This window comes from Ambystoma mexicanum, chromosome 5q (assembly GCF_040938575.1).
Source record: "Ambystoma mexicanum isolate Mex_15411 chromosome 5q, UKY_AmexF1_1, whole genome shotgun sequence".
In the NCBI taxonomy this organism is placed as follows: domain Eukaryota; kingdom Metazoa; phylum Chordata; class Amphibia; order Caudata; family Ambystomatidae; genus Ambystoma; species Ambystoma mexicanum.
This window is the reverse complement of record NC_090933.1, coordinates 793,045,956-793,065,154: the sequence shown is the minus strand read 5'-3', so window position 1 is coordinate 793,065,154 and position 19,199 is coordinate 793,045,956.

Sequence of the window (19,199 nt, the reverse complement as noted above, 5' to 3'; positions counted from 1 at the left end):
TCATCTGAGGGTTAGTTGGCTGGTGGCGTGCAAGTTCCATTGGATGGAGATGCTGGGAGTAAGTGCCAGTAGGTTGCTGTGGTGGGGGGACTCCTCAGTGGTTGTGGACCAAGGTGCAGAAAAGGAGGAGCCATCCAGGGAGGAATACTATCTGGAGTCATCTAGGGACATGGAGGAGGTGGCGGAGGAGGAGGCAGGTGAAGGCCAACACATAGGGTTGTGTGGGAGCATTCAGGAGGGTGTTCAGGCTGCACCCCTGGGACAGGGACAGGAGGATGTGCAGTGCACCGTGGAGGGTGCTGCCATAGCTCCTGGCGCTGTCAGTGGGACAACTGGCACATCAAGACCGTGCTGGTACTGTATCCTCATGGTACAACATACAGATGGCTGGGGTACTTGCGCAGTGCGCAGTGCATGCTTGGCCAAGCTGCAGCAGTATAGCAGTGGCCAGGGGCAATATTTGCAGGAGCCATCAACATTGCAGAGGCAAGCGAGTCAGCAACATACAGTCACCTAGCAGGAGGAGCGCAGGTGCTGTCAAGAATTGGTGTGCGTCCGGATGGACTTTAGGATGCAGCTGATGGAGGAAAGGCAGCAGGCATGGATGGCATGGTTTGCTAGGGCAAAGGCAGAGGTGATGGAGGGAAGGACACTGAAGTGGGTTGCCATACTGGAGGAGGCTAACAGGGATACAGAGGAGGAAGTGTGGAGGTTGAGGGAGAGCCTGCAAGCCATCCAGTACTGGATGGCGGCCTGCCTCCAAGAGGAGGATGATGAATGTGGCTCTACCCTAGAGGATGTCATGCGAGACTATTCAGCCCGCTGCCTATGTATATAGTTCATTGTGTTGTTTTGATTTTTGGACTTTTTTACATTTTTACCCTTGGAAATTTTTACCTTCCATTTCGTTTTTTATCATAATGTACATATGGCTAACACAGTTCTAACTTTGTTCATCACACAGTTGTTATCGCTTTGTTCATGAGCAGAATTTGGTTTAGTTTTATTTAGTTATGCATTTGTTCTGTGATTTTCGCTGGGTTGGGGGCCTAACTGTGGATGTGTGTCATACACTCATCAATTGTGCATTTGGGAGGGTTGCCTCCGAATGCATGGCCACCTATCTACACACATCACGTACCAGCCAGTGGGTGCTCTCATGTCATGATACACATCTGCCACTGGAATGCTTCATCATCACATGTGAGTTTGTTTATATCTGGCTCTACACATCATCCATCTGCTTGGCTCACACATTCTTAAACTTCCTTAGCATCACCCTGACACATGCCTGTTCAACTTGTGTTAGTTGCTGGCCCTTGGAATGCTATGCTTTCCTACCTGAGTCCCTTTGTTCAGCGATTGTTGCTTACTACTGTTCACTCACATTACATGTGACTCTGTCCTATCAGTGAAGTCTTGGACTTGTGTCTTCGTCGGTCATTCACCTACAGCACTTTTGTCCATTGCAATGGCACATGGGCACAATGATATGTAAGATTGCATTCCATTGCTTTACTTTGTCACATGAACATGGTGCTTTCATTGTGTAGCTGGTGACCCATTCTGCTGTCTTGTTGCTGTGCCCTGTGATGAGCTACAGACATGAATTCTGGATCAGTGCCACCCGTTGTTATGTCTTTGGGTGGGATGTGGCCAGTGTGGTTCATGTTGGTGGCAGAACAGTGGAGTTGAGGTAAGTTGTTGGTTACCATTTGACTGGTAGGGGGGTTATGTGGCAGGGCCAAGCTGGGGTGTCGTGAGAAGTGAAGAGGGTTGCTTGGTGGTGTGAGGAGTGTTGGGGCTGCCTGGGGTGGTTTCAGAGGTGAGGGGGGCTAGTGGGTGGTGTGAAGGACTGTGATGCTACCTGGGGGTGGTGTCAGAGGTGAGTGGGTCTGGTCAGTGATGTGATGACCTATCGGGCTGCCTGGGGATAGTGTTGCAGGTGAGGGGGATATGAGGACCTGTGGGGCTGCCTAGGGATTGGTGCCGGAGCTGTGGGGGCTGGAGGGTGCTGTGAGGACCTTTGGAGCTGCCTGGGGGTGGTTTCAGATGTGAGCGGGGCTGGTGGGTTGTGTGAGAGCCTGTGGGGCTGCCTGGCATGCTGTCGGAGGTCAGGGGGGCTACTGGGTAGTGTCTAGACTTGAGGGTGCTGCTGTACAGTCTGGGTATTTGGCAGAGGTTTCCGGGCATAGGGAGTAGGGTGGAGGGTTAGCAGGATTGCAGGGAAGCATCTGTTACCTACATGGAGTGTCTTGTAGATTGGCTGGAGTGCTGCCGTTACTTACGCGGGAGCTCACACAGGTTCTCAGGTGTGCAGCTGTTACTTGCATGGGGCATCGTGCAGATTGGCTGGGTTGTTGCCGGTACTTATGGGGCAGCTTGCGCAGGTTCACAGGGATGCAGCCATTATGTATGGGGAGCTTGTGCAGGTTTACAAGCGTGTTGGGCGTTGAATCAATGGTGGATGCAGAGATTTGTGGAATGGTTGGTCTGTGGCTCTGTTTTTGGTTTTCGTGGGAGTGTGTCATGGATTTTTTCTCATGCAGCTTTGTTTTCTTGGCGGGTCAGGTTGGAATGCGCGTTTTAATCCATGAATATGCGAAGTACCCATTGGAAACTTTGTGTGTAGGGCCACACAGAGCCGTTGTCTGCGCACAGGCTTTGCAGGATCACTGCGCTCTTTTCCATGAATCAGGCCTAAGCGTTTGAACAACGCACAAGGGCAACTTTAAGTTTTGCTAACAGATTTGGAAGAAAAACCATCCTTCCAATACAAGATCTCAATAAAGCCCAATCACGTCCTCCTAAATGTACCTTGGGAGCTAAACCCTATCCTCACACTTAAAAATAGAGGACAAGTGTATTTTGAAGAAACGTCTTTTGATCCCTAATAGCATCCCTACAGTCCCAATATATTTACCATTAAAATATGAAGTTTGTGTGCAACCCCTCCTCTATTGGCTGCGACTTAACTCCAGTTAGATTTTTTTATGTTGTCAGATTGTAAGGAGATATAACGAATGGGCTGAGGGACGTTTCCTTTCTGCAAAATGACGCTGTCCACTTGCGTTGAGCTATGTTGCAACCAAATCATTTTGAGGCTGTGAGCCATATCTTAAATGGGTGGTCCATCCTAAAAAGAGACTGCTTTACACCAAATGCAGAATAAATATACTTCCCCTGGCCTCTTTTACAGCAAAATGAAGCTCAATCCAAATAGACAGCTGCCGGGCCTGTAATAATATCATTGAAGATGTGGAGCATTTCTTCCTTCAGTGTTTTTGTACTGAGAATTAAGGAAATTTAACCTTTTAAAACATGTAATCCTAACAGGATTTCATCATCTGTGGAAGCAATGTTTTTTTTTTTTTTCAAACTAGGCTCCAAGCCTGTTGTCGCTTTGGCTGTTATTATTGCAACTCGGCTTGGTACCTCAGATCAAAGTACATACAAATTGCAGTGTGATCCTGTTACTCGGCCAATTACATTGGGACACATTGCAATAGGAATTCTCCTAAAGCCTATGTGTGATGTTTTGAATCTGTATTTTTGTTCTTCTAATGTAATATTTTCCTTGTTAGTTTGAATGATATCTTTCCACTGTGGAATATTGTATACTTCGATTGGATTTTTACCATGATGTTTTTATGAATTATTCTGCCAAAATATGTGTCTGGTATAACTGTGTCGATCGAATGTTTTTAGACATTTAATATTTCTGAATAAACCACATTTGAACTTGAATAATACACACTTCTCATGGGTGAAATGTTATGTAAATGATAACTTCTCATGTTTAACATCCCCAAAAGTGTAGTATGCGAAATAAAAGTTCAACCTGAAGTGTTGCGAATATAATTCAGTACACTCTTCAAAAATATTTGCTAATCTGTTATGAACTTTATAAAACAAAAACAGTAACTGGGGCTCACGGTATGTGAGTGTGGTGCTCATACAGACAGGCGAGTCATGCGAAACCAACTTTAAACCACCGCATTATCAATATGGACACATTGAGGTTGCATATGCATAACTGATAAGACATTTGCAGACAGAAGTGCTGTGGCGCCTGGACCTGGGGCACGCCACGGGCAGAATGAAGCTGGAGGACGATTGGCTGAATGCAAACTGGCAGAGTTTCCTTTTCATGATTGCTTAGGAGTTCTGGAGTTGGATTGAGAGTGGCAGGGTGCTCCTTCGGCTCAAATATACTGAGAATGCACAGCCGACATATGTGTTTGCTGCAGATCTGAAGGCGCCGCCTGAGCAGATACACTATAGTGTGGAGGAGCTCTCAATGATTCTATGTTCTTTCATCGTCAGGCTTTCTAATGCCTGTCTTTTAAACGTGGAGAAAATAACGACACATTTCAATGACTTGCAAATGGTGAAGTTGTCTTGTAGCTAAATAACACAAGTGCACTTTGATGTTCTCCTGCAATGGTAGTCAATGGGCCTCATTACGACTATGGAGGTAGCCATGCCGCTTTTAGCGGCATGGCTACCCCCATACCGGGCACCGGTTCCGGGTTCCTGGAATGGGGAAATACCAGGCCATTCCGACCTTGGATGGCCCGATATTTCCCTATTCCAGGAACTCGGACCCGGTAAATCCCCATTCCCATTCGAGCAGCCATAGGGCTCAATGGGAATGGGGAAGATGCTAACAACGGGCCTGTTAATGACGGGCCTGTTGTTAGCATCCTTGTCTGCTCGCGGGACCCGCTAAGGATGCCTGGTTTCACCAGGTGTCCTTAGCAGGACCTGCGAGCAGACCTCGTAATGAGGCGGTAGGGGGTTAACGGCACCGGCAGCTCTACCAGCGCCGTTAACCTCCTACCGACTGGGTCGTAATGAGGTCCAATGAACACTAAAGATATTATTTGACATGCATTACAGTTACAAGCAAAACAGACGTGCTGAACTGCAGAATACATGCTGGCCCGAAAGGCAGCACAGCATGTTAGCTGTTTCACCCACCTTTTGCTCCCAGTGACCCCATCATATTGACCTCAGCTAGGACTGCGGCATTGCAACCTGTACCCGGAGACAGTGCATTTTATATCCATGATCTGTTTCATTAACTCAGGTGAAAGGCAGAAGTTTAGACATCCTGACATGTAAGCAAGTCGAATGCTTCAGAGAATGAGCGCAGGGATACGCGCATTTGAGCCATATCCACTACAGTGGAAAAGGTGGTAGCATTGTAATAATCGCACAGCAGACTGGCGCAGCTATGACGTATTCTAATAAGGCATGCATTTCTGATAAAGGATTTGAAATAATGCATCTCAAAGTAGAAATCAGATGGAAACAGCTTCACACATTTTGCGTCAGAACAAATTAATGTTTTAACAAAAATGTCTAGTATGCATGGAGGCAAACTGCAACCTATTCCTAAAGTGAATCTGCTTGAAAGTGAATGTGTGTGAGGTGGGTGCACGTATGTGTGTAATTTTAGGGGGGAGGAAGGTTATTTGTCCTCTCCAACCTTTGGGGAACACCATTTTGTTCCACTCATTTGGCATGTGCCCCTTTGATTTTGATGTCATGCCCCCCCTAACATTTTCAGCAAAGTTACTTCGCTGGGTGCACGTTCATTTCATCCAAATTGTCTATGAAAGATGGGTGTGGCCTTGAGGATCACAATTGACAAGCAACGCAAAGGAGGAGCTGAACTATGCAGTTGGAGCATGCTGATTCATAAAAAGGAGTAACTCGCTGACTCACGTTCTAGCTATCTGGGCTTGCTACATTTAGGACCCGAGCAAAGGTAACTGTTTAACAACATTTTGCTATCATCTATTTAACCTACCCTGAGAAGGATGAGAAAGCGTGTCTTCACAGAGACAAGAAACCACCGAGTGAGAAAATAATAGTGGGATGTCTCAGCGGTATGAGCACTTGGTGAAGCATAGAACTTTGTCTATAAAACTGGGCTGGTGGGTAGTCGTGCCCGATCATGAAGACTGGGAAGCGGTAAGATCCGTAGAGCAAATCCAACAGAATGCATAGGAAGACATTCTGCTTGCTGGAGACCCCAGCCCTTTGCTAGCATTTGCCTCAGTTGCAAGCCATTGCACACCTCGGATGCTGATCCAGTGAGCAATACCAGAGGGGATGGCAACCCATGTAGCCATCATATTCTGTCAACTCATGATATTGACAACAGAGGAGGGTTACCCTGGAGAAAGAGAAATCTACAGACTGAATGTGAGCAGAATGGACGAGGAGAACCACGAGACTATGTTGGTGGGATTGAATCTAACTAGAGAAGAATCATCCTGGGACTGAATCTAGTTTTGGAGCAATATCCCCATCATACCGCTTTCTTTCCTTTTGCTGGTCAGTGGAAACAGAGAGAAGGGTGAGGGGGAACCATGGAGGGTATGATTCTTTACTACCAATTTGTTTACTTTCTACCTATACTGTGTTGGAGAATTTGAAAACGTATACACAAAATTGTATATACTAGTCTGGCCTTGATTGATCAATTGCTATCTCTTGACAATTGTCAGAGGCCACCTTGCATGCGCAATACCTATGATGATCTGGCACTGCAGGGGCATGCCCACACTTCACTAGAAGTTGTAAGTATTGTTTTTAATCGAAGCTTAAATCTTTTACCAAATGTAGAAACAAGGGGAGGCAGGAGGTCCCTGGCCCCATGCACCCAAATGTACCAGCCACCAGTGGTGGTGAGTGAATTTTTAAATTGGGGATTGTAAATATGTATCACATGTACACAACAGTGAACAAGCTCATTGAGGGAGACTGAACCAACCAAACAGTATTCAAGGCAGGTGGGGGGGGTGTATGGCTTCTCCCCTCTGAGAACCTCTTTTCAATAATGGATACAAAATTGTGTATTCTACAGCACAATTCATTTGAAAAATTGGGTCAAAAGCCAGACAGTTTTTTTGTAGGGTAACCCATGAAAAAATGCAATAGGTGCAAGTCACCAAAATTGCATAGAATTGTTCAATGTACTTTCCCCACAATATACGCCAGTGTAAAAAAACATTGTCATGCTGTCTGTGCCCATACATTTCCACACTAGCTGCACTAATATATGCCAGAATTCCCATGTAAGAACATACTCATGTTTGCTCTGCACATAATACCACAGAATAACCACCATGTTGCGGGGATTCTCACCAGGAGAGAAGAACCCCATGCTTGCTAAGGTTAAGATAGTGGGACTAAATGTTTACTTTGAAGGTATTCCTAATTTTAAAGAACTTGCAATAAATGGAGCATGCATTGGAGGATGGAGCATATTGTACTAATGCATACATTCTGAGCAATTTCTAAGGTATGTTTCTTATGTTGCTAACGGTGCATGGTCATTTCGCATCATTTCCTAGGCTGACTCTACAAGAGACCACCCATCGAACGCCACTGAGAGAAGATTGCAACGGGCCAGGGCTGGGGTGGGGGGGCATGGTAGGATGGTTGACACACACTGGGGCCAATATCAATGTGGTTGAGGAAGCAGGTAAGTGCATTTCTGGCGTAGTAGGGGATATAAGGAGGGCTGGAGGCAGTTGGGGAAGGTGAGGGCCGCCTGGGAGGATCGGAGACTGTATGAGAACTTGGTGCAGGCCACACAGAGGTGAGAACGGGAAAGGGGGGGTGGTTTGAGACGGAAGCGGTTTGGAGAATGGGGTGGGTGGAGGCAAATGGCATGGAGGGTTCAGAGTAGCTAATGGCAGCCAAATTCAGCCCATTGGAGGCCACTCCAAGGCAGGCAAAGACTGGCTTATAGGGAATTCTGGAGGTAGGCCTCTGCACCCTGGGCCTCTTTTGTGTGGTAACCTATTTTATTTCAAAATGCTCTCATAGGAAAACGGTTGGGCTTGCTGAAAATCTATAATATGATGGGGCCAATATGAACATTATTCCCAGCGTCTCTTGTGGTTCCCAGTCCACCCCTGCTCCAAGGCGATCTAAGGGGCAGTCACAAGACATGGAACCGTGTCTAACATTTGGCTGAATTCATCCTGTAAACACCAGGTCAATGTGTTTCTGAAAACTGTGCCTTTTAAAAACGGCACACAAAAGTTATCAGGTTCTGATAAATTCACCACACATTAACCGTATTAACGTGTTTTGTTATGGGACTGAATTCGGCTATTGCCTAAGAAAGCCACAACAAAGCTATTCATACTGACACACCTGTTTCTTTGCTATCGTAATAACGGTGTTTTCTGGGGGATTTTCATGATGCAACTCATATAATGGTCCCATTTAATGCACCATCAAATAAAAACAAGCAAGAATCAGTTTAAGAAAATCGCAATATGATAAAATAAAGCAGAAGAAGAGCCTTTTTTAATTCATTAGAATCCGAACATTCATTGCTGGGCTCAGAGAAAATATCGAGCAGTCACTTATTACAGCATAACAGAAACATGTGTACAGTGGGTTTGCCTGTCATTTGCGCCACAGCTAACGCAGGTGCAAACAAGCCTTTAAGCAATGCATATGTACACTGTACAATCTCTACCCAGCTTCAGATGCCAGTGCAAATGCACACGGGCCAAGATCATCTTTCTACAAAGCACTTTTGCATTCTATCATCACTCTTTTAGTGGTCTATTCCCCAGAACATTGACTATGCAAACTGTTAAACGGGTGTTATTTCACAGCAGCACAGTTTGTGGATTTCTTCCTTCCGTAGAAATGCACGTATCGAACTCAATGTCCCCTCGTGTGGAGCAGTGTTGCCCGCTGTTATTCCAGCGCTGCAAAGGGATAACGCTACTTCAGAACACCCCCGTCAGAGGATCGTGCAACCTGCCCTTTGCAGCATGATTTATTTTCGATGTACGGCTAGTTTCTTTCTCATTATTTGTGTTATGTAGTGGCGTGGCTGTGTTTCGTTCTACCCCATTTGTTTCTTGTTTGTGGTGTCAAACCTAATCTACCACAAAGGAGGGGTTAAGCTGCTCAGCAGTTCAGACACTGCAATCAATCAGCCCCCGGTTGGCTGCGAGCGGACGTTGGTAGTAGCTGCTAGTCTATCTATATTCATTGTTCGCACTGGTCGCCGAAGGAGGCCCACGGTGCGCTTGGGCTGTGCTCCATCCAGTTTATCAAAGGTCATTTATATTCTGCGGGTCCTTTGATGAAGATTACTGACTCTGTATCGCCACAGAGCCTGGTCCCGGGCAATCAGCCTCGCTCGCCTTATTAAACCAGAACAGGCCTCGCGTAGCTATGCGCTAAGGGGAATTGCGAGATCACGCTATTCTATGGCGGCTAATTGCGTCGGTAGAAAATGTTCCCAGTTTGAACACTTTCAATACTTGGCATAGGAACACCTGCCCATGGAAAGCTTGGGCCGCCAACGAGGCCTTACACGTGTCATTGAAAGGGAAGGCTATGTCGTGAAATCGCGTTAAGGTTTTGGGGTCTTGGCAAGTGATCTAAAACAGATTCGAAGTTATGTTCTACAGTAAAGGGCAGAGTGAACATGATTCTCTGCATGCTTGCTTTATTCTAAACTCGTATGTAGTGTAGATCCCCAACCATCTAGAAAACATATGTATTATCTTGTACTGAAACAATGTAACCCTTTTTTGTAAGTGGATGCCCACTTTGAAATCGTCATTCGCTGGGTACAACCATATTTACCATTTGTCCTGCCAGAAACCTAATGGACCACTGTGTTGGGGAATTGTTTCCAAACTTGCTCTCTGAGGGCCTGCGGGCACATAGCATGTGTTGGGAAGGACATGGTCCTACCCCACCCTAGGCATTGCCAAATAGAATAAACGTTGCTAAGGCCCTGTTGGAAGAGGCCCTCTCATATACTGTATGGGTCAGAACTCTATAACATAAGCAAAATTGGCTAATAACACTACCCATGCCCCGTCATTAGGACTACTTTTGTATTAGGCCAAGATGCCATCTTTCAATTAGGCCCGAAATCCACTGCTCTGCAAGGCTGCAGCACTCGCACCCCCGGTCCCTCCTGCAGAGGGACCATGCCATTCACATATTAGGTCAGCTCCGCACAAGCCTTGTTCTCACGGAAGTCCATCCGTTCGCTGTCCCTTCAATGTTGCACATCTCTAGTATCATTCTCGCACAGAATGTGCTTGGCAAAGAGTGTAGGACAGGGACAAGCTGCAGCACAAACGCCCATCCATCTCCACTATGCTGCCTCTAACCCCTCACCATCCACCCTGCCAGGCCAGAGCTCATCCGCCTGACCCCACCATTCCTTTCATGATAAGAATCTATACCCCCTCGCTTTGACTTTTCCAGAACACCCACCTTAGACCTAATCTTAGGTAGCAATATATTCTTCCAAATAACAGCACATGTCTGTTCGTATCATGTGGCACCGGAAGGATAGGTAGTAAATCGATCCCCCAAGAGAGACACAGAGCGCAGGAGGTGCAGTATCAATTAAGCCCTAAATGTGGAGGTTGGCATGCCAATATTATCCATTCTCTACAAAGAACCCTCCTTGCATGTGATGTCCAGGTATTCACCATTACTCAGTTCCTGTTGTTTAGCTTAGATAGTTAGGAATGTTGCACCTGCCTGATCTGACCTGACCTTCACCACAGAAATGAGCCCAGCTGACCCACGTGCCACAAGATCGACTGGGAAGCAGCAGTCCATTAGCGCCTGGCATCCCCTTTAAAGCAGGCAGTGTCATATGGCCCCTCGAATTAGCACTGTGATTTTTTACTGTATGTAGTCAAGTCGTCCATGACAAAATTGTCTTTTATAATGTGCTGCCCATGTCATTTTTGGCAGAGCGCTCTCGACCAGCAGAGTCCTCTATATTATGTAAACTTTGTTATCCTTGCAAAACTGTCTCATGGTCTCATTTACTAACGGGGTGAATGCCTATTTCATATTTATTGCAATTATTTTGGACGTGCAGATAAGGGACATGCCTTCATATGGTAACCACTTAGCGTTATTTCCTCAGCCCCCGTACCTGCAGTGAGATCCGGTGTCTCTCCAGAAAGGTCGCACCACCTACAGCTGACCGGCCCCAAAAAATGCATACGCAGAAGAAAGTGGTTCTTGTGGGGTTCCGAATTGAGTGGTTGTTTGAAGTAAAGCACTTTTTTTTTTTACATGGCCATTTAGTATTATTTTTTATTAAGCATGTGAGGAGAATACATAGAGGAGATTTGCGAACATAGCTCTGAAAGGGGTTTAAGGGTGGTGCCACTGTACCCTGTCTCAACCAGTGTGGGGAATAAATACAGAGATAAACTTATTAGCCCCTTATAATTAGAGGGCCGAGGAACAAGTAGCGATTATTATTTCAACTTATTATTTTAGCTTGTTATATTCAGTGTTTTTTTATATATGTGGAGGAAGGTCTAGGAGGGGCAAAACGCGATGTGAATGACTTGAGTGGGTGAAAAAGCGGATATTGCTCTAAGATGATAATAGAGGGGGGAATTCTTTGCATGTTTTTTGTTGGTTATTGTTTTATGTGTCTTTGTTTCGATTGGTTCAATATTGTTTTATGTTTTTATATGTTTGACTATTAATACATAACAAGATAAAGACATATGTGACATATTGGCGGTTAACCGCGACAATATCAAGATGTAAAGGGAAGGAAAAGAGAAAAGGGCCCATACGAGTAGTGGGGGAACCTCACACCTGAGCCTAAAAGTGACTAACAATGGGGATAGACACCCCTCATTCCCACATCTGCAAGCACCTTCCCCTCTATAGCGAGCCAATCAAAAAGTACCATGGCCAGTGGGTGACTGAGAGAAAAGGGGACGGACTATCCCATGACTTTCCGGAGGACAGGTTTTTTGATAAAGAAACATTATAACACAAATCTACGTACTTAACAGCAACATATAAAGGGAAACAGCTCCAAAAGAGAAGAGAGGTATTAGACCTGTGGCAGATGTTTGAAGATACTCCCGCCACTTTTAAAAGAGTGAAGGGGTCAGAAACAGCTGCCATGGAGGGAGGAAAGGTGGGTGAAAAGGAGAAGTGGGAAGAAGAGCCCAAGAAAATGTTTCTCTTGCTCACAACACCAGTTGAAGGATATTCCAATCCCACCTACGGGTCAGGTGGTAGTGCACCAGCAACACCAGGCACTTCACCACCCCCACCTTACGACCCATTGACCACTACCCCTTCCCACACCAGAGCAAATACCCGAGACCTTGAGGTGGTCTTAACTTCCACTCACACAGAATTGGCTCTAATATGATCTGTAAGTGAAGCAGCACAGGGAGCAGAGGGAGGGCCCCACGCCCCAAATACCACCTCTACCATACCAGAAGATGAATGAAAGTCTGTGGATTTTCTCTTTAGGATTGACAGCGCACCCATACGGGCAGTATGTGTGGAGGCAAAACTGACAGTCTTGAGGTATGAGATTATGGGATTGGTGAGGGATGAAGAGTATTGGAGCGTCTTTGACGAACCAGAAGAGGGAGTTGCAGGAGGGATAGCACAAGTACAATGGGCAACCCCTAGAGTGGAAGGCACATGGGAAGGGAGACTCAGAAACATAATAGCGAATATGGCCATAGCCAAGAAGAAGGGAGCAGGAGTGAAGAGTGGGAAGGTTAAAACTAAATTGCAAATGCCCCTCATCCACAAGGGAGCTGGGTGACCCCATTTTGTCCCATGGGCGCAGATGGATAATAATAACCTCCTCAAGTCCTTCCCCCCTCAAGCGGCGGGAACCGGAAAATGGATATATGCTTTTGCAAAAAATACTGCAGTTGTGCCCCTCGCCATAGGGTATATTAAAAGTCTCTTCGTACCAGCAGTAGGTGATCAAGCGGAATCAGTTTGGGTGAAAGCAGGTTATCCAGGTGTAACTATAAGTAACAACACCCATGACAGGGTGTCATTCAATAATGTATGAGCACAGGTTTGGGATGCACAGCGCAGGACCTACCCTGATACCCCTGATTTACACTCCATAATGCAATGCACGATGGGGGCCGAAGAAGATGCAGCGCAATTCATTCTTCAGGTCCAAGAGATGTGGCATGCAGAAATGGGCACCGCGTGGGATCGATCCACCTCTGTATTTTATTTCATTATAAAAAGAGGGTTGCAAAAAAAGTACAGAAAGCCCATGACAAAATAGCGAGAACGTAAGCTAAAGGTTGGCCTGCGATTCAAATCATCATTGTGCACCATTGTAGGAGGATCAAAGAAAAAAAAAAAATATTAAGAGGAGGTTATCAGAGGAAGCGAAACTTGTTCAAACAAAGTTAGTGAAGATCGTAGCAGTAACAGCAGTGCCACCCGTGGAGCAGAGAGAGGAGGAGGGGGGGTGTATCAGTGGCCACACAGGCGAGGAGGGCAGCGGTGTGGGCAGACAACAGGCAATACCAGTTGGGAGGAGAGCAACAATACATGGGACCCCAGTGGCCAGGAAGACCTGCATAAGGACGAGGTGGGTCCCGGGGACCACGGGGAGGCGGATTCGGAGGACAAGGCCTGAGAGGGGAACCAAGGGCAATGCTGGTGGTGCGGGAGGTGGAGACACTTCTCGTGGGAATGCCACAGCAGGCAAGGAGGAAACTACCAATACAACCAACCTTATTACAACCTACAGCAGTATGGGCACCCCCACCCGGGAAGCCCACACAGGCTTCCCCAAGCAACACAGGAAATACCCCCACAGTACTCACAGTCACCACCTCCACTGCCTGGCTATAACACACCCTGCCACCCCCCTCACTTGATGCAGGCACCCCAGGTTCGTTGCAATCAACAAACAACATGCAAAAATAATGCATTCGGCACCACCACAAATGACACACCTGTACCTTATCGAGGAACATGCATGCTTAGAGCAGACACCTTCACCTGCCCTGGGGCAGACACCTATCTAGACTAGGACAGCCCACAGAGAGCACTTGCGTGTCCAGAACTATCCACTACCTTGCATCCAGAAGAAGAACCACTGGTGGGGTCAGAGATAGGAAACAAACAGTTCATCTTTTTGGTGCACTCAGGCGTATCAATTACGTATTCGTCAAGGTGATTTTCCGTTATCTGGCCAAACTCTTGAAAAGCAAGGATTCTCTGGGGCTGTGGTCACAGTTCCTTACACAGAAGATTTGGACGTTAAAGCAGCAGACAGGGTAGTGCGAGCACCCCTATTGCATCATGAAAGCTCCCCTGTCAATCTGTTGGGAGAGACTTACTCAGTAAATTGAACATGACCATATAATTTACAGAGAGAGGGATTGTCTGTTCTACCCCCGGCATGTACGCCCTCAGGGCAATGTTGATCATACATGCGATGGCCAATGAAGTACAGGTGAGAGGAATACCTGTGAATCCCGGAATGTTTATTTATGGAATTCGAGTGCTAGGTAGAGCAGTGCCTGAACTCACTAGTAGAGAATGGAGAGTGCCATCAGATTTTGTCTTCCACCCCGTAGCCACCCCAGAGATAGTAGCTGGTACAATTCTGTCCTTAGATTTGGAAGGGGTGCAAGTATCTGCCAAACAAAGTGTTGTAACAGGTACAGACATCCATGGGTGTTTGTGGCACACAGTGCTATGCATCAACCCCAATGTACCCCTGCACAAATTAACTGATGAAGAGTTGTTCACTGAGGATGACACTGATAGGGAGATCGTGCTTGAGATTAGCATCCCCTGTGATATAATGGTTCAAAGTAGAAAGGTGCAGAGTCCCCTCATAAGCATCGTCAGCGAACCACCTCCCTTTTAAAACACAGACATGCAAAAAATACAATTCCACCTATGGACTACCAACCTATTGAGAGTAGTGACCCCTGTAAAAATAACAATTACGTATGGAGCCATATTGCCCAGGGTGAAACACTAACCCCTGTCTAGAGAGGCTGAGGAAGGGATCCAAGAGACAATGCAGGCACTCTTAGAGTAAGGGATACTTGTCCCCTCAAACTCTCCATGCAATACAGCTGTGTACCCCATTAACAAAGCATCAGGGGGGTCTTGGCGTATGATCCAGGACCTCCACCCCCTCAATGATATTGTCCAAAAGGAGTTCCCTCTTGTTCCAAATCCTGCTTCGATTTTGTGCAGCATCCCAATGCAGGCAACACATTTCACTGTAGTGGACCTCAAGAATGCATTCTTTTCAGTACCCGTTGACCCAGAATCATAGTATCTCCCAGCATTCACGCTCAGGGGGAGGAAGTATGAACACCGTCATTTGTCCCAGGGGTATTTCAAAAGCACAAGTATATTCAACAGGATATTGTGCAAAGATCTCAGCAATATTCAGGTTCCGAGTACCATGCTCCAATACGTAGACAACCTCTTAGTCTGCAGTGAGAATGAGGAAAGCTGTCAGAGAGACTCCATTGTTCTTCTCCAACTACTCGCACAAAAAGGGTACAATGTAGAAAATAAAAAGTTGCAATACTGTCTGGCCGAGTTTCTGTACTTTAGGCAATTAATCTCAAAAGATGGCAAAAGAAGGACATGCAAATGTTCCTTGGAATATGCAACTACTGAAGGGCTTGGATTCTAGATTATGCAGCATATACTAGAACCCTCCTGCAAGGTATGAAAGAGGAACAGAAAGAAAAGAGAAACATCATTTGGACATCGGAAATGCAAACAGAATTCAACAGCCTAGAAGAACTGATTCCTACCGCCCCAGTCCTAGCAACACCAGACTATGAGCAGAAATTCTACCTGTTCTCGCATTCCAATGGCACCCTAATGACAGCAGTACTGACAAAAAGAGTTCCATGGCCACAAACCTCTGGCCTACTACAGTGGCACCCTTGATTCAGTGATGCAAGGTTGTTTCGTTTGTGAACAGGCTCTTGCTGTAGCTGCCTTTGCAATAGAATAAAGCTCAACATTTGTAATGGGGTACTCCATCACCCTGTACGTAGAACACTCCCTGTTCGCGATACTAGAAAGATCCAAATCCACTCTAACCACGCAAAGGGCATCAGAATACGAGAACATCCTCTGAAGTCCCAATATACAGGTGGTAAAATGCAAAAAACTGTGAACCCAGCTACGCTCCTCACTGAACCATGCACTGTACAAGATATGCAAGAACATGATTGCACAACATACTTGAGAGAAGGGGATGACATTCCCAAAGCAAGTAAAAATGCTTTACAGGAAGGGGAAGTGTTCTTCGTTGATGGGTCAGCGCTCATTGACCAAGAAACTGGTGAAAAACATGTAGGGGCCACAGGGTGCGGATGGAGAATGGAGAGTATAAAGTATTGATCAAAAAACGCCTACCCATGCACTACTCCGCCCAAGCAGCAGAGCTAAAAGTGTTAATCGAGGCCCTCCATGCAGCAAAAGGGTGTGCAGTAACAATATATTCAGACTCAGCATACATAACCACAACGGTACATGCTGGACTATCAAGATGGAGAAGGAGGGGATTTAGGAGAGGAGATGGGTCCCCAGTACAACATGCTGAACTACTAAATAACTTAATTGATGCCCTTGCAGAACCCTCTATAGTAGCCATAGTGAAATGCCAGTCACACACCCACAACAAAGATGAAATATCTTTAGGAAATGCAGCTGCGTATGCGGTGGCCAAAGAAGCAGCATACCTTTCAATAACCAGGGTCATAGAATGTGTGCTAAAAACAAGGGAGAGGATCTAAAACCAGAGGGTTAGAATGCACTACCCATTGCACAAGTGATAGGGCTACAGAGTAGAGCCCCAGCAAAAGAACAAGAATTATGGACAAAGCGAGACTGTACACAGTCGTCTACAGATCTATTATGAAGACAGGACACTAGAGGGAAAGTGGTTATGCCAGTGGAATTACTGTATGTTGCATTTGAACAATTACACTTTCACGCCCACAGTTCAAAACAACACTTAGCAGCTGATTTCCAGGAAGATTGGTTTATTCGAACCTTCCAGAATATCGAAGCAAACTAGCGGTTGAATGCACCACATGTCAAGTATACAACTCAGGCATTACTTTAAGAACACTGCGGGGCACTTTGGCCCACCCAGCAGGTTCCTTCCGTGAATTGCATATACACTAGTCAGACATGGAAGATAGATGTAATGGCGCCTAGTATCTCATTGTGGTGGTGTGTCCATTCTCTTGATGGGTAGAAGCATGGCCCTGTACACACCGAGATGCAAAGTGTGCTGCACATTTTTTAATGAGAGAGGTGTTCCCCCTGTGGGGAATATGTGAAGTAATACGGTCCGATAATGGGACTATCTTTGTCAATGACCTATTCAAAGAAGTCATGCCACTACTTGGAATAAAACACAAAATGTGTACACTTTACCACCCGCAAGCAAATGGAATGGTAGAGAAAATGAACAGCCTCCTTAAAAGTAGGTTATCCAAACTGTGCCATTCCTAAAGAAAAACTGGGTTTACTGCCTGCCACTAGCATTATTTCAGCTGCACACACAGCTCAGCACAGACCACCACCTGTCACCCCATGAATTAGTAACTGGTAGACGCATACAAACGTCACTGGCATCAGTTAGGAGGGCTTCTGATGCACACAGAATGGCAGCAGTGTTGTGGAAGAGTTCAAAGAGTAGCTCGCGCAGCTCACACGACCGTTACAGTGTATAGGTAAACAAATAGCTCCCCCATTCACGGCAGAAAACCAAACAGACACAAAAAGTGCAGCTCAAAATAGCTGCTGATACCAGGAGAGTTAGTGTACATGCAAAGTTTTGTCAGAAAATGGAACTCCCCGAGATTTCACGGTCCACATGTGGTAATCTACTGCATTCCACCCGCTGTAAAAGTGAAAGGGTTCTTGTATTGGATTCACCTCTCAGATGTTAGAAAAGCCCATGATAGTGTAGCACTAGAAATTGAGAACAACACGCAACACAATGCTGCTGTACCTTATTCATCGTCTTGATGTTTTGTTTCGGAATCTATTGGGGATCATCTTTTATCTGGGGCTCCCATATAAAAGAAGGGGGAGTGAAATGGATGGTAAAAAGCAACTTCTGCTTAAACCTAACTACCCTTCATAAAAAGTTAACAAAAGTAACCTCAAATGTGTTTTTTCTTGAACATAATGAAACTGACATTGAATGCACCAAATGATATGCTGATATTCTCCACCATGTTTACAGCTCAGAAAACTTCATCACAACCTACTTTCTTTCTACCTCAATGTCTACTGAAATGCTTGATGTGTTGCTTACCCCAGTGCCCGATGCAGAACCAGATCCCATTTACCCCATCATAATGCACCGACAAGTAGGTGTAAATACTGATGTTGCTCACTTGCATAGTGAAAATTCTGTGATGCCTACAACCCACAAATGTCACGTGTAGCGGCTCCCAATCCACTCTGTGTAGCAGCCTAATGGTCCAGTTATTGCCACCTAATGTACAACAGTCATTATGTGACAACAACATATTATGTAGAAGCTTGCCAGGGAAACTACAATCACTATTATGTAAGAGTAGAAAGAAGAGGCAAACACGTCAGTACAAATATGATTCCTACCATGGCCTAGGGCTAGATAAAGTGGAGGACCTTCACCATCCTGGACAGTCTAACAGCAGGTACTCCGATAGGAGTGCAACAGGAAGGTGAACGACCAATGGGAGCTGCTACGTGTGTTCCTTGATACTGCACGCATCCGGGCCACCAAAGGTTTTAGTACCTCAAGAAGCACTTCTGTTAGAATCACAATGTCTCATCCACCGTGCACTATGTAGGATCAAAGGAACCTTTCAGGCACACACAGTAAAAATGAAACCTCTCCCGCCAGATGAGAGGATCTGCAAAAAGGGATCGAAAGGCACAAAATACTTCAAAGAACCATTCGTGGCTATAGATGGCACAAGCTTCACAGAGAATAAATGGCAATAATCAACATTTATGTGCAAGGCTGAAGGGCTGCATGGCCTCTCTGATGAAAAACTGGACTTTTTGTAAAAGATGTGTGCACATATCTGGACTGGACATATCACCAAATTGACGTGGGTCACAGCTCTCCAAAAACCCATCAAGGTACAACAAGAAGAAAATTATGAACTATGGTGAAGGGAAGGTATCCACGGGGTCTAACAAATGCTGCAACAGAACAATCATCATTCCAGATCTGCAAAAGGGTACTGCAGCACTAATCGACTATTATTGGGTGTGCGTCAGAAAAGCATACTTGTACCTCCCACTATCCTAGAAGGGCTACTGTGCTCTAGCAGCGATACATTCCGCACTGCTAGTCG